The following is a 17,512-nucleotide window of genomic DNA, read 5'->3' on the forward strand; positions in this document are numbered from 1 at the left end:
CAGAATGGAAAAACCTACCAAAATATTATAGAGGAAAAGAGATTTGACTAAAATACAGTCCAAAGCAAATAAGTCCCCAATACACAATCCAAAGGCTGAAAATCAAAAAGAAAGCAAATAAGCCACAATAACCAGAAAATCCTTAGAAATGGCAATACTTACAATACCCCTTACAAACTTTATATGCCACTGCTGGCGTCTTCTTTCTGGCTGACTTACATATCCAGCAGCAGTGATGTCATGGTGGTCCCATCTGCTAGAGCTCCATCCACAGAACACATGGAATGGGAGCACATTTAAAGTTACAATATACAAATAACAAATAATGAACACATCTAACAGAAATAACATAAAACCTTGAAAAATAATTAAAAATTAATAAAACAACTTAAAAACTTAAAAAATTAAGTTCAAACAAGGGTAAAGGCACAGCAGTGCAAACTATAAACAGACAACACCCATGCCGAGATCTGAATCCAGTCTTACATATCAGGCTAATCTCCATATTAAAGGTAACGCAATCATTTTCTTGAAAGAATGTAGCATTAAAAAAGCAAAGTTCATGAAATAGATAGATCATATTTTGGAAAAAAAGATATAAAATGTTCTAAATCATAATAATGAGAATAGAAAAAAATATTTGGTCAAGGTGAACATGAAAAAATCAGTAGGAGAACAAACAAATTTGGTGTAAAGCCAAACCATCAAAGCCCCAACACTTTGTATGCTGACTTGTTTCTCACGATGGGCAGCAGTTAGCACCAGCTTACTGATTGGATTCAAATCCTGGCTTGGTCAATGCCTGTATGGAGTTGCATATTTTTCTGTATCTGTCCTGATTTTAATCCTGGCACTTTGGCTTCTGCTGACATTCCAAAGATGAAAACGAGAAGTTGATTGGTGACTCTAACATGGCTCTGTAAGGATCGCTTGTTGGTGTCTCTTCTGATCCCATGTGAGTGGTATTGCCAGGACGGCCCTGCACGTATCAATACATTATGCAGGTTCAGTGACATAAGGACATGTATCTCAGAAAATCAGCAGTACTGTAATTTGTGTCCTCTTCGTTATTTTTATGAGATTTTCAACTTGACATTTCACTATAGCCATTTTTGCCGCCAAATTTATAAATTTTGGTCCAGATTTCTAAGATAATAAGTCCGATTTCTTCACAGATATTTTCAGCCTAACTGTCAAAACTTCAATATCAAATGATTCAAAAATCAAATCAAAGAGAAACTTTACCTAATATTAAACACATAAACAATACTGATTTGATGGATAGGACTGTTGCACAATGAATTAGCAAAAAATTATTGCACCCTTGTGCACCTTAGCATTTTAATTGTATCGAGTTAAGTTCAGATTCTGATTCTACAAAGTTCATAACACTGATTTTAGAAAGGTGTCTGTATGTGTGTCTTTGAAAAGTCTAAATTAATGTTCACAATTTAAGATTATTTTTGTTAAAAAACTATGTGTTTTTTTGTATTGTGAAGAGCTCCTGGATGACTACATCCTAGCAATGGTACAAAAATGTAGGACAAGGGGCTTCTGAGACATCCCTCCTGAATGCTGAAATCTATGTATAATGATAACTTCCAAAAAAAAAATCACCTTTCTTCAAATAAGCTGTAATATGTCTGTCTTTTTCCAGGCTCCAGGCTTATTGTTTCTGGTCAGATATTTACAGTATCCCTAAAGTCTTCAGAAACATTTTGGCCAATGTCAAATTGTACCTGCCATAAAAATAGTTCAGTTTAGCTGGGATTTTTGCAGTCTGCTCTATTTGGTCATGGGACCAGGCCTAGTGATTTGTGAAGGATAGCCAGCGTCCTTACCCAGCCAGGATGCCCTCAGGATGGAAGGACAGGGAGGATGACTTATACAGGGCTTTATTTCCCTCAGACAGGGGTGCCCACAGAGCATGCTGGGTATTGTAGTCCTGGAGGACAACCCTGTTGGTTCCTGTGAGGGCCGCTAGGGGGAGCTGGAGGATTGCAGAGTCCCTATATCATGGGGTTTCTGCCTCACTCAGAAGTGCTGACAGACCACGTGTGCACTTCAGGAGCATTTAAAATAATAGGAGCTGCCTGCCTCACATCAAAGAGTCTGAGTTGGAAGGAGGAGGAAAACGACAAAACTTGTGAGAGGAGCGAAGGAGGCAGTGAGAGACAGAGAGAGAAAAAGACAAAGAGTGTGTTGTGCTTGCTATATGTGTGGCTGAGGTGGTGGGAAACCCTTACAAGAGAAGTTTTTCCCAAAATAAAAGACTCCTTGCCTTTTAACCTGTGTCTGTGCCTGTTTGGGTTGGTTTGGGGAGCTGGGGTACCCCCTCTTGTCCACAACATATCACACTCAAAGAAATTTATAAGTGAAGGTAGCTGTAGTTGTGTTCGTCTGGTTTACAAAATTCCACAGCTTTTTCTTTCTAATGGGGTTAAAGTAATGAATGCGACACATGGACATGTATGCATGCAAATAATTCCACAGTTCAAGTGTCTTTGTTTTAAAAGTTTTAGTAGAAATGTAAAGCAAAACAGTTTACACAAAAAGAAAACGAAAAAATGATAATACAAAAGAAAAGTTCTTACAGAAGTTGTTTCTGTTCAAGAATTTTATGTCTTATTGTATTTCTTTGAGTTTCTCGGATAAGTTCTCTATATAACATGCAGTCGTATGTTCATACATCAAACATGCTGATGTGAAACATGAAGGGTCAGAAGCCACCTGTATGCCATCATTACTAATCGAGCAGTTTCTAGCTAGCTAAAGATTAACTAAAATTATATTATTGCAGTTCCATTACAAGGTGGCTGGAGAGTTCAAACAAAATCGTCCATTCTGTGCAGCTATAAGAAACTCCCATTCTAAACAAATTAAGCAAACACTTTAGTGCATTTTAGCATTAACATTAAACATTCTAAGACTGGCTCTTACAATAGCTGACAGCTTGTTTGCCACACCAGAGCATATCATGGATGATTAAGAGAGGATAGAACACAAATGACACACTTATATTCACAGAGACATTAAGCCACTCTATTATTGTATACAGTATATTATACAAGTTAATACACGCCCTGCGGAGGGCAAGCACCCTGTGTTGACTGGGATTGGCTCCAGCAGACCCTGTGACCCTGTAGTTAGGGTATAGTGGGTTGGATAATGAATGGATAGAAGTTAATACACTTAACTATATTTTATTGCCTAGCACAATCAGCAATATTGTATTGTAAAATCTTCCATTGAGTGATTTCCTGCGGTATCACTAAACTGTACTGTAGTGACCATTCCATACTGTTTTTTTTTTACTAGGGTTGAGCCCTTTCAGAGAAAGTAACCTCCAGCTCTTATCTCAGTAACAGAGGAAAATACAGCCATGGCCAAAGGTTTTGAAATGACACAAATATTAATTTTCACAAAGTTTGCTGATTCAGTGTTTTTACAGCTTTTTGTCAGATGTTTCTATGGTATACTGAAGTATAATTACAAGCATTTCATAAGTTTCAAAGGCTTTTATTGACAGTTACATTAAGTTTATGTAAAGAGTCAATATTTGCAGTGTTGGCCCTTCTTTTTCAAGATCTCTGAAATTCACCCTGGCATGCGGTCAATCAACTTCTGGGCCAAATCCTGATGGATGGCAGCCCATTCTTGCATAATCGATGCTTGGAGTTTGTCAGAATTTATGGGTTTTTGTTTGACCACATGAATGTCACAGGGACATGGGAGGAAACCAGAATACCCAAAGTAAAGCCATACATGCAGGAGAGCACACAAACTTCACACTAACACAGCAAAGGCTGGCAATTGAGAATGTTATTATCTTTAGTGAAAATGTATTTGAAACATCACCACCAGGTTTTAAGCTGCAACATCAATATTTGACTAAGTAGTGGAGGGTTTTACCTGCTGAATGCTGGGAATGCTTTCTGATGGCTGAAAGACTTTTCTTACATTTGGTCTTACTCTCATGCATGGCACTACTATGTTAAGGCAAGTGTGCTGATTCAGTTCCTGACATTTCTCTACAGGGTATATGACAACAATGCAGCTGGCAACCTCAGAGCTGACGGATCTGTCCAGCCAATTGAAGGAGCTTTTCTTTACTATTGTCTGCAGTAATTTCCAGGTTTAACACCTACTGTACAATACAGTAAATGAAGAGCATTTCTCCAATTACATCAGAACTGGCTAGTCAAGGTGGTTAGAAGAGGCAGTTTACATTTGGGTTGATTTGTTTCTGTAGTGGCATGTATGGTTCAGATATGTTTATTTGTAAAATCACATATAAAACACTATGGTGAGACAGTGACGAGAAGGAGTTAAAAAAATTGAAATGTCTTCCTTGGTCTAGGAGCTGGCTGCTCTCTGTAGTGACTAGAGTAAATGGAAAGATATAATTTGAATTTAAAGTGAGGCAGCAAACAAATAAGTGACACTCTGCTTTTATTTTAAATCATTATGTCATCAATGATTGACTTACCTTATTCCCTTGTACAATGTGAGGTTACCAATTTAAAGTCTCTCAATTACTGCAATCGTAAGGTCAAAGTAAAATTTGTGAGAAGCCCATTTGGTTAAATGTGTTACAATTAGATGAAAAGAAATCAGACAATAAGTGAGAAAAAATATACAGGAAGTCTCATGAAAATGGAAAACATGTTTAAAATACAGGTAGAGTCCTTTCCTGTTTTTGTTGACCTGTTTTTTTTACTATGAAACAGTCTAAATGCTGAAGGAACAAATTACCTCTTTTATCAGTTTTTTTTCTTTATAATTTTCTTCCTTATCAGTCGTTCTAAGGTGTCTGTTTATGCAGTATATTTATCTTTTTTATTTAAATAGCTTCTGTGGAAAGCCAAATTTCCCTGTGGGGACAAATAAAGTTCCATCTATCAATTTCATTTTACTCTGCATTGCAGAATTCTAGGCCTTCATAAAGTTTTAAGTAGAATTTATATTACAGAAAATGAGAAGGGTCATTAGGAAATTAAGCTTTCCTAAAAGACACTGCATTAGTATGGGAAACTTCTGAATTGTTGAATTGTCAATGCCTATATTTGAAAAATTACCACTTTTATCATAAATATTTGCCAGTGTTGTGTAGTGGCTAATTCAGAATGCTGTAACCAAAAAGACACCTGGTTAATTTAAATGTCTGACTTGCTGTGAGTCCCTGAGCAAACCACATTACCTGCTTGTGTTTCAGTGAAACAGTGGCAAGAAAAAGTATGCAAATCCTTTTGAAATAGCAACATTTATGTATAAATTGGTCTCATAATATGGTCTGATCTTCATTTAAGTTACAATTCTTCTTCTTCTTTTGGCTGCTCCTGTTAGGGGTTGCCACAGCGGATCATCTTCTTCCATATCTTCCTGTCTTCTGCATCTTGCTCTGTTACACCCATCATTTGCATGTCCTCTCTCACCAGATCCATAAACCTTCGCTTAGGCCTTCCTCTTTTCCTCTTCCCTGGCAGCTCTATCCTTAGCATCCTTCTCCCAATATACCCAGCATCTCTCCTCTGCACATGTTCAAACCAACGCAATCTCGCCTCTCTGACTTTGTCTCCCAACCGTCCAACTTGAGCTGACCCTCAAATGTGCTCATTTCTAATCCTATCCATCCTCATCATACCCAGTGCAAATCTTAACATCTTTAACTCTGCTACCTCCAGCTTTGTCTCCTGCTTTCTGGTCAGTGCCACCGTCTCCAACCCATGTAACATAGCTGGTCTCACTACTGTCTTGTAGACCTTCCCTTTCACTCTTGCTGATATCCGTCTGTCACAAATCACTTCTGACACTCTTCTCCACCCATTCCACCCTGCCTGCACTCTCTTTTTCACCTCTCTTCCACAATCCCCATTACTCTGTGGATCCCAAGTATTTAAACTCATCCACCTTCGCCAACTCTACTCCCTACATCCTCACCATTCCACTGACCTCCCGCTCATTCACACACATGTATTCTGTTTTGTTCCTACTGATCTTCATTCCTCTCCTATATAAGTTTCAATAAGTTTACATATTAATGCACATATTATTGATCTTGTACATATTGAATATATCACTCAAACATTCACAGGTGTATGCTGGTAAAGTATGTGAACTCCTAGGCTGACGATTTCAGCAAAAGCCAATTAGAGTCGAGAGTTAGCACACCTGGGCCCTAACCAATGACATGAGAGTGGAGGTGTGGTTTTCAGCTACCTTTGTACTGTGTCTTAAGTTGAGGTAGAGAGGTGGGAGTCTTGATGTGGTGGCCTGGATTACATGACAGTTAAATCACTGTTGCTTGAACAGATGTAGTTGGCACTTGTATTGTCTGAACATATTAATAACTTTAACAGTCCATTCCTATGAACATACATATAACAAACTTGTTCTGAGCCAAGTTTTCACATTTTCATAAGTTTTCCACCCTGCAAATTGTAACTGGTAATGTTATAGCAATAAGAATGACTTGCAGAATATCAAAAAAAAACTGATGTACTTTAGCAAGTCCAGAGTCTATTATTTACAAGACAAATAGTGGGTAAAAACAACTGAAGACTTTAGTTGTTCTTTTATTATGCCTGGATTAACTTGGAGAAAGTTCAGTGTCTTCAGAAGCCAAATATTGACCAGGCTAATAAAATATGCACATAAACAGAAACAGCTGTATTACAGTCCACCAAGTATTTCTGAATAATGTAAATAATCTAAAACACCAATGACCTACTTCTTTAATACTTCACAGATTCAATAGTGTGTATGTATAGTTGCAGTACAATTTCGTTCATATTCAGAAACCAATTTCTTCTACACTGGAACAGAAATATACTGTGATATAAATGAACATCTAAAACACATAATGAACAGATATAATGCTTATTAAAATAATATCTTTAAAAAAATGATTACTGCTGCCTGAAAAACTGAACTATATTTGGGTGGCAGGAGGAAGGGAGGGCGGCACAGTGGCGCAGTGGGTAGCGCTGCTGCCTCGCAGTTGGGAGACCTGGGTTCGCTTCCCGGGTCCTCCCTGCATGGAGTTTGCATGTTCTCCCCGTGTCTGCATGGGTTTCCTCCTACAGTCCAAAGACATGCAGGTTAGGTGGATTGGCGATTCTAAATTGGCCCTAGTGTGTGCTTGGTGTGTGGGTGTGTTTGTGTGTGTCCTGCGGTGGGTTGGCACCCTGCCTGGGATTGGTTCCTGCCTTGTGCCCTGTGTTGGCTGGGATTGGCTCCAGCAGACCCCCGTGACCCTGTGTTTGGATTCAGCGGGTTGGAGGATGAAGGGATGGTGGAGGGGCAATTACACTCTTCTTGTCCACTTCCTTTGTAAACATTTGTAATAATAGGGCAAAAAAATAGCAAAAAATCAAAATGACAACACTTTGAAATGGTGAGAGCACAAAATACACCGCTGATACACATCTGCCTGTGGCGTGCTCCTTGTCTTTTCTGAATGTGCAGGCAATACAACACTTTTGCTTGCACTTGCACAAATTGAATTTTTTTTGGATGCAGATTCAGAATAACAGGTTTTGGTGTAGATAGTGAACTTGGATGCAAAAATAACATAATAACTTTTAGACAGAATGATTGCAAATAGCAAAGGACTGGTCTACAGTAATGTACTAAAAGCCTGAAGTGCAAAGTAAAAGTTGCAAACACAATATAATTAATAGTACAAATCCATTAATATAAAGAGAATAATACTTACAAAAATATCATTTGGCATGTGGCAGGGCGCCTTCCCCACTGCAGACACCCATGAAACAAAAAAAGCTCTCATTTTAGACAAGCAGTGTATCCAACGATGAAGATGCCCATTGCACATCTTCTTATCTCAGCTGGCTGCCTACTTTCTATCACAAACTAACTGTCCCAAGGTTTCTACTGGCACTGTTTTATGATTGTGACCGGGAAGTGTACATTTACTATAGAAACATAATAAAAATGTTTCTTGTTCTCAAAGACTGAGAAATAAACTCCGCAACTAAATGTCACTTTAAGGGCTTAACCAGGATGGTAGTCAGTATTGAACTGCAAAGGTTTTTCACTAAGGAAAACTCACTAAATAACCAGGGTCAAAACACAAAGACAGAAAACTAGCTGGGACAAAATGAATATTGAATACTAAACTTTCTAGGAGCACCAGTTCATTTGTTAAATCTCGGACAAAGCAGGTGAAAGCACTGCATTGTAGTTTATTGGCTTGTTTCAGGAGGGTGGTCCCAAACAAAGAGGCAAGAATCTCACTGCATCTCCTTATCTGCTGGCTGCATCTTTTAATATGAGGATGTGCGGTTAGAAATAAAACAAAAAAGAATTAAGAACTTAAACCAATATATGAAATTAAAGTTCAAAAATTAAACTTCCAAATATAAAACTCTTATAAACTAAAAACAGTAAAAAAGATTTGAAAGAGACAATACAGATTTACCAGTTCTCAACAAAGGCCAATTCAATTTCTAAGTGATTTCACAGACATAGAGCTGCATGACCTTCAAACCAAACAACAGCAGGAGTAGCAACTAAATCAATATTTAAACTTTGACAAAACAATGAGCAAACAGCTGACATGTCATTAGATGTTCTTTTATAACATGGCTGTCCATGCCATCCAGTTGCTCAGTCACCTAGAAGGGAGCCCATTCTGATCATACACACATTTTAAACTCCTTTTTCATCCATTAAATGATGCTTTATCTGACTTATTTGGTCTATTTCAAGCTTGTGCACCTAGAGGTGTGCCAGCTAAGAACAGAGTGTCCTAGAATTTTATAGGCGATGTTTGTCTGAACCCCGTATAACAAAGAGGCAACAACATTTGCCCCCAAGTTCAGTCGAGAGTTGTGGCATACAATACTATACAAACACCCACAATGATATGTCAACTGGTCCAGAACTTGTGATAAATGCAATACATATCATACCATTACAGGCTTTAATGCCACTGCACAGATTGTTGGGTAGGCGGAGTAGGAGAATTCATACGTTGTAAGTGGGAAAGCATCCAACCATGACTGTGAGAGCAGGCATCCACAATATTCAGAAATTTAAAAGTTCAGGCCTTCATAAAACTGGTCAGTACTGATCACACATCTGACTGTCCTCTATGTAAAGATTGACTTTTTCTTTTAATTAACATTTAACACTGATATAAAGAGAGTCATAATACTGTAAACTTTTATAGCACAAAAGGCTCCATTTTTATCTTCCACTGTTGCTTTGGATTAAACACAACAGAATGCAATGTACCATTTAGAATGTCAATGGTAACCATCCATCCATTTACTAAATATATTTTTTTCCAATTTATGCATTAGGACCAGGTAGAAATGTCAGTTTAACTTTGTAACAGAAAACGCCTGGGAAATAAAGTCTTTATTTTAGGAAAACCAGGAGGGATCATCTGAGAACAAATACCAAAAATTAATGCAAGAAATGAAAGGGTCAAATATCAAAACAGAATTAAAAAACCATGGTTAAAAAATTCTAACATTAACTTAAAATCCTAAGCTATCACTACAGTCAAAAGTGACTGGTTTTGTTATAGATAGAAAGATAGATAGATAGATAGATACTTTATTAATAGTGATCAAAAGCTTGGATACTAGAGTGTGTATGCCAATATCTTACCTAATGGCAGAGTGAACACATCACACTTCATGCCCTCCTAATGTCAAACACCACTCTTATGTGACTGGCAGTGAACATCAGTACTATAAACAGAATACAGAAAATGTCGGTGCCCACAACAGAACCCACAGCAAAATGGCTATGAAATGACAAATTTAAAATAATGACAAAAATGATACAATGTGAAAATAATAACAAAAAAGTAATTTCAGAACTGCAAAATGTGATCATATCATCATGATAGCATACCTTCTCAACAGGCCTCTTATTATTTTATCAGCAAAACATTCTTCTGAAGTAATGGCTCTCTAGAGGTTTGGACTGAGATATCACCCCAATTGACCCTATAATGATGGAAGGTATATGTGACCTCTTTTCATCATTACAGTGGACACAACTGTCTCTTGCTGTTAAGGGGTCACTTGAAGTGCTTTACACTTGTGATGAGCAAGACTCAGTTGGAAGTGAACTGGACAAATACTTCAGGATATATCAATGACATATAACTCAGTATTAACCTCTGGGAATGTACAGTATCTACTTTTGGAAAGATAAGCTGACTTCTTGGCCTTCTTGCCACACTTAAAGGTACTTAAATGCCCACAAACTGGATGGATAGACGGATGTATTTATAATTTTTATTGCTCTTCTACATGAAGTACACACCGCACAAATCTTTTGATGATCTTCAGCAGAGTTGCTTTAGAACTGATAACCCGAGCTTGAAGAATGGTCAGAGTAACTGGTGTTCCTCTTCTTAAATGATGATTTGAAAATGTTTTGCTGTTGGTACACCCTGGAGCTCCTTATGCTGTCAAAGTGTTGTTGTAATGTGCAGCTGGGAATTGCTTTTATGAGTCCATCTTCTCCAAAGTAATACTTGATACTGTGCATATACAGTGATGGCTCCTAAATTCATTTTCTCGAGGGATCTCTTTGTTGTTTTGCCCCGAGGTAAACTGGCATTCACTACTTGATTCATCAACATGTGTGTTTACAAGAAAGGCAGGCTGCTCACTTGAGTTCTGTTGCCCATCTATGTTTTTGTTGAATTTTGTTTCATCAAAGCAGTCACTGTATATTTGTAGTGCTTCATTATTTTCATTGTCAAAGACATTGTCAAAAAGTAAAAAGAAAGTAATAACAGCGTAGCATATCAGCACAAAAAGTATGAGTAATATGGCATAGGCGTCATTTGTTGTTGCTCCCACATAAGAGACATTCTTATCTTTTGCTCTGGCCGAAAAATTTGAAAAATGTAACTGCGGGTCCATTGAATTCATTGTTATTCTGCTTTTGCTGCCTTTAAAACAAAAGTAAAAGGTATTAGTTAAGAATGCAAGGTATTACAAAGATAGATCAAAATTTACACTTAAATATACATTGCTAAACATGAGGAAAAAAAGCAAACAAATATAATAAAATGTCACCTTATAGTTTTATTTACACAACATACACATTAGGATGACTGGCATCTCTATTGCGACAGAGTGTGTGTATGATGCTGACCTGGCTAGAACTGTTTCTAATGCAGCTGCATAATCTCTGACCACAGGTTTGGACTGGCCATGGAGACTACTGAGACATTTTCTGTTGGGTCACTTTCTCTGAGGGTCATGTCATTGGGCTACAAACAGTAAGACCGAGAGAGCAAGCAAGAGAGAGAAAGAACGCTAGTGGGTCGCATTGCATCTTCAGTGCACCTCCTTAACTGAATAAAAGAGGCAAGCATGAGACATACGTGAACACAGAGATGGCGGAAATGTCTTTAAAAAAATGGAAAGGGTACTGGGCTAGCAACTAATGGAAAAAGAATTTAAAGTTTAAATCACTCCAACAAGGGGCACCAATGTGTGATTTATGAGCAAGGACCTGCAGTGGGATCAGAGTGAAGAAGTGATGAGCAGGCTGTTTACTATGACTACTTACAGTGGTGCTCAAACCGAGACAGTTATCAGTGAGAAAAAAACAACTTTTTTAAGGTGTCACTTTTCATCATTTATTAAATCCTCCACTGAGGCATTTAATTCATATAAAATAGTATTGTTTTCTGCTTTTATGTTAAAGAATATGCAAATTTGAGACAAATGTTTAAATGATTGTCACTGTGAGTGCTTTAACTCCTGCTTTCAACAAACAGAAAACAATGAAAAAATGGACCAAAGTAGACCAGATAAAGACTGACCCTGGTAATGATTCTGGCACTTGGCTGGAAGTAGCCAAGGAATAAGCTTTGGCGGAATGAGCGGCTGCTTTTTAACGCAATTCCTCTTACAGGCATTATTCAGATCAGTGCACCATAATTGAGGCCATGAGCTAAAAGTACGTTAAAAGTATGTTAAAGAAGCAGGCTGACAGCTGTCACTTCATGCCAGAATCTGTTAGGCTGTGTATGGTATTCATGGACGGTTTAAACGGAAGCATTTTATAGAGTATAAACCCATGCAACGCATCCAAATGGGGCCAAATTACAGTCGCCAGTTAGCCAAAATGGCATGTCCTTTTATTTGTGAAAGAAAAACAATAACACCCACAAAAAAATGACACAGAAATGGGAAAAATGTGGTAACACCACAGAGACAGTGAACCGAAAAGAATTTAAAGCCAGCCTCCTAAAGTAGCTAAGCACTGCACTGCCTTCCTTTAAGGATAACTGGCATTACAATACATTTTACAAAGTTCTGTAATATCTGGGCATATATTTTAGCAAATTTGTAATATCACTAGAGTTAGAGTGAGTCATGGGAGGTCCTATCCTCTGCAATCCTCTGTATGTGTTACAGTACGAATGTAGTTATTCAATTACTATTACAGTAATTAATATCTTATCATTGATAATGATACATTGCTTAAACAGGACAAGTAATTAAATAAGTGTTTTTAAGCTGTATATTTTACCTTAACTCTAAGCATCATGTCTCAACCAAACATACCTAGTCTACAAAGTAGACCACAGCATGGCTGGAATTACAATCATTAACGCAAGCAGCCGCCACAATACAGTGGCTGCTAGTATTGCCAGCAAAAGCAATATAATTAATATGTACTTTCACGAAAGAAAGAAAGCTCAATAAATATGATATATCCTTTGTTAATACCTTAATCCTGGAGCTGCCATTTTCCTCCTTCTCTATATACATGTGTATATTACTTAGCATTTTAATTTGACAGTGTTGTCTAACTATGCATAACTTAGTAATTCTTTAAGTAAGTTTTAACCAGCATCAGTGTATTCACTTTGTCTAGACATTATATTGCAAACTTCTCTGAAATTGTTAATTTAACTTCAACTGCTTTGTTGTTCAATCCTTGCGTAATGCAGCATCTTTTGCAGAGAGCACAATTGTAAACATTTTACGCTAACAGTGGGGAACAACTGGCCTAGTCCTTCAACTGGTGCTCAGGCAACCCATTGCTCAGTGAGGCAAATGTTGGATTAAAAAAGTTAAACCATGTCGAATTTTAACTCCACCACCTGCACTTCAAACTTGGAACTGCAAACGGCCACTTGACAAAAATTACAAACTGGAAAAATAAAATTATTCTTCTAGAGACATGCTATTCATTTCATCTGTTATTAAATTGTGTTTTATGGAAAACCATAAATGAGCAAAATCATTTTGATGACAAATTCTGTAATGCAATCAAGAAGTGATACTTACAAAGCAGTGTTGGAAAAGCAGTGATTCTGAGAGAGTGCTTCGGGGTAAGTGAAAAACAAACTGCTCTTGCATTAATTCTTCAATTTAAACACATTCAAGGGTTTTGTTGGCATGCATTTTTGTTCATTTGAAACCATGATTTCCTTCAGAACACCTTCAGTGTGACATAAATGTGAGAGTAATTTGATATGATGCAAAACAATTTCTTTTGTTCTTTTCTCCAAATGATATTAAGCACATACCTGGTAGGCTATGGGAATAAAATATAATTACCTAAGTTTGAACTTGAGCACACTTTCCCAGTAACTGAAATCTTCCACTACTCCCATTTGCTTTATAAAGGTCGTATGTATAGAGTTGTGCTTTCCTAACTTGCACAGTTATCTACCCTCTCCTGAAACGCCAAAGGTCTTCAGATGGTATTTCATTCACTTATCAAACCGCTACCATTCTGCACAATCCACATTGCTTATGAAGGCAAGTGAGTTATGCTTCCAAGACATCAACTGAACATTCCAGCATGGGAAGACAATGTGCCTTTTTGGCAGATAATTAAGACGACAACCTCTACCACAAATGGACTTGTGACACATAATAGTCTATGTGTACAATTAGATGTTGTTACAGTGGTTCCATTTAAACAGTAAGGATCAATTTTGGCTGAAAAGACTGCATTTTTCAAATTTACCATTCTGTGATTTGTAGCTACTGATGTAGTGTCTGACTCTAAAGGGCAATATATTATGGTACTGTGGAATCTATAAAAATCTAAATTAATTTGGGCTAATACATATACCCTCAGGCACACTTTGACACATCATAGTTCTTAAGTTCATTCCTAGATGTCCAAAACTGTCATCCCTGGCTTTAGTCTTTTGTAACCTTTGCATGTCTGATTAAATTTTTGTGTATCAAATTGATATGCCTGTTAATGACAATGTTTTTGTTAATTTCTTTCTGTGTTTAATTTTTTTTTTTGTTTAGTACTTTTCAATTATTCTGTAGTTTTCTTACCTTCCTTGATTTAGCACACATCATCGGTGATATTGACTGGGTGTGTCTGGTCATTGGATGTAAGAGATGGCCGGGATGCCCCTGAGATGGAAGGATGAGGGTAGGCAGCTTTTCTAAGACACTGCCTCCCCCAAGACGCTAGATGGCAGCTTCCCTGGATTGCAGCGGTGCCTCGGATTCCCGCACGGCACTATGGGACATGGAGTTTGGCAACAAAGCCTTGCTGGGTACAGTGGGTGCCACCAGGGGATGCTGTGGGAAGATGGTGGGAGAATAAATTCTCACCTAGCCTGGAAGTACTAGTGGATCACAAGGATGGAATCCCCAAAGTACTTGTGGGCTGAAGACAAACTCAAGTTCTCCATCTGACCTGGAAGTTCTAGCAAGTCACGTGGAAGAAGAACAGAAGCACTTCCAGGTCAAGGACTATTTAAAGGACTGCTGAAGATCCAGCAGGCGAACCAGAGTCAGGTGGAGGTGGACAAAGCTTGTTGGGAGGTGTGGAGGAGACAGAAAGACAGAATTGTGAATATTGCGTTTATTTGATTGTGTATTGTGGCTGTGGTGCTTGAAGAGCACCGTACAAAAAGAAGAAAAGAATTAAAACAACTTCTTGATGCTTTTAACCTGTGTCCTGTGTGTCTGTCTGTTGGGTTTAAGGGGCAACAACGTCCCCTAGCATCCACAGGGTGTTTCTGGTCTTTCAACATCAGACACTCAGGAGACCCAGAAGAGGGTAATCAGGCCCCGGCTTGAGTCCACGTAGCTTGTGTAGTAACGTCAGTTAAATTGGTTGCAGGTTCATTTTTGTTCATGTTGAGCCAAAGGGAATGGGGCCCCTTCAAGCTGCTGCTCTGACTGTCCTTGGCCTAATTAGAGAGATCTAGTACTGAAGCTGTCGTTCTCTTTCCATCTCTTGGATTCTGATTATTGCTTGTTTTCTTTTTTAATTCTGCTGATTTTTGGTTATGGACTTTCTGCTCATTTCAAGTCATTGTTCTTTGGATTCTCGTTTTGGATTTGGTTAAAACATCATTCTGAAACTTGAATGAAAACAAGTGCAATAATGATGATTCAGATTAATATGTTAAACATAATGGGAAAACATGAACTTAAACCATTACAATAATTAGACTTGATGCTATGTTAAGGACATTGTACGGCTTTTCATTTCTACATTGTGTTGTGACAGTCATTACTTTGATAACTCCAGAAATATCTGAAGTGAAACACAAACCAGCTGAAAAAGCATTTAGCTTATACTCATTATGGCTTAAACCTGTTTCTGGTAGCATCAAGTGGAAGGCAAGAATTAACACTAAATATGTCAGTCCATCATATAGCACACTTACACTCTCTCACAAGAACAATTTAGGGATTCCTTTTACGCTAATATTTATGAGCGGAGACAGTGCCAGCAGAAAGCTCCCATTAACACATAAAGAGAATGCAACATCCGTACAGACTGTGATTTAGCCAGGATTGGAATAAACGTTCCTGGGACTATGAAATGATAGCATTAACCACTCTGCTTGCATTGCAAAACAATGTAAATTGTTTTATAGGACAATTTTAAGAAAGATACACTAGGAATACGGTAATATCTCTTATTAAATATTTAAAATTACCATATAGAACACAATATTTCCAATAAATCCTGACACTGTTAGATATTTCCTGTAACTACTTATTTAAAAAAAACTAAAGAATTTGGCCTGAATGGACGATTTTATTAGTCATGCACATTATTCATATTTGTAGCATAGATATTAATAATTGTGGACAACTATCTGTTTTGTAAAATGAGTTCTGTGTGACTTGCAAATTTCATCCACCATTAGTTATATGAAGAAGCAGTTAACACTGTGGCTGTAGGCACCTGGTGTGAAATGGACTTGTGGGGGCCCCGGCAGATTCAGAGGGCAGCTCTACTGATGAATAGTGGCAATCTTGACTGTCTTAAAAAGAAAACAACACAAAAGTGGCTTTATTTATTTCATGATTGAGTATGAGTTGCTATAGCGACATGAAATGGATTATGCAATTCTAGGAACAGAAGTAATTCCGCAACAATTAACAAGGAAGTGAAAATTTTTACATTTTGCATTTGAAAAAAAATCTAAAACTAATATAAATGACAGCTAATGCACTGTAATCAAAAAGATTGCCAGCTATTCACTGCATATTACTTTTTGTAGTGTTAAAATTCTAGGAACAGAAGTAATTCCTTAACAATTAACAAGGAAGAAAAATTTTACATTTTGCAGTTGCAAAAAATTCTAAAACTACTACAAATGACAGCTTACGCACTGTAATCAAAACCATTCCCAGCTATTTACTGTATTTTACTTTTTGTAGTCTTAAAGATGAAGTGTGTTATGTCATATGGTATAGGTAATCTGCTGTAACTTATCTACTCTATGCCTTCAGATAGGTAGATACATTCACTAGTTCACAAATGATTGCCAAACAAAGCAAATGCCATGATTATTAAAAACCAAAAGAAAAATGAAACACCTTGTACAACCTCAGCAAAATCATTCACTTTGCTGAAACAATGATTTTACAGCCTTGATTGAATTTCTAAAGCTCTGGAGATTCACTCTCTCCTAGTTAAGGTATACCAGGATATACCAGCTAGTCCCCTTCATATGACCCAGTCAAGATGCTAGCTGCAGAATTCCATCATAAAAGGATGTCTCTCAAAGATGATTCAGGGTTTGGCCAGTCTTGGGCATCAAATAAAGAAGAAAATGTTGCCACCCTGGCTCAAATTGTAATGGGAAATTGAAGAGATAACAGACACATTAAGGATTAGTTTGGAGTCTGTCAATTCCATTCTCTAGGAACAATTAAATAAGACCAAGGGCATCCATAATGTTGACTCCTAAAAGGCCACACCACCACTTCGAATGTTCCAAGAGGAATCCCGTGTTAATGAATCAGGACTGGAAAAAAAAAATGAAACAGTATTGCATAATTGTGGATGATACATACTTTCTATCACTCAGGTCAGGTCAGGAGGCATGCACTAGTATGCACCCACCACACAACGGAACAGCTCAGGATTCACACGGTCCAGACCCACCCTCCGGAAATGACCATCTATCTGCCGCAGCCAGGTGTTATGTGGGCGTCCACTTGGCCTGGTCTAGCCACTTGGGTCCTCAACAATGAGGATCTTGTGAGCTGGATCA

At 37.7% G+C, this 17,512-nt stretch overlaps 1 protein-coding gene across 1 annotated transcript in view; it reads right to left on the reverse strand.

Moving 5' to 3' along the window:
• Positions 1-9,737: 9,737 nt before the first annotated feature.
• The window catches only part of timmdc1 (translocase of inner mitochondrial membrane domain containing 1), a 54,066-nt gene continuing 46,291 nt past the window's right edge, over positions 9,738-17,512 (reverse strand). The window contains exon 9 of the mRNA XM_051926289.1: positions 9,738-10,942. The gene's annotated coding sequence lies outside the window, so the exon portion shown is untranslated. The remainder of the gene's footprint in view (positions 10,943-17,512) is intronic.

This window comes from Erpetoichthys calabaricus, chromosome 4 (assembly GCF_900747795.2).
Source record: "Erpetoichthys calabaricus chromosome 4, fErpCal1.3, whole genome shotgun sequence".
In the NCBI taxonomy this organism is placed as follows: domain Eukaryota; kingdom Metazoa; phylum Chordata; class Cladistia; order Polypteriformes; family Polypteridae; genus Erpetoichthys; species Erpetoichthys calabaricus.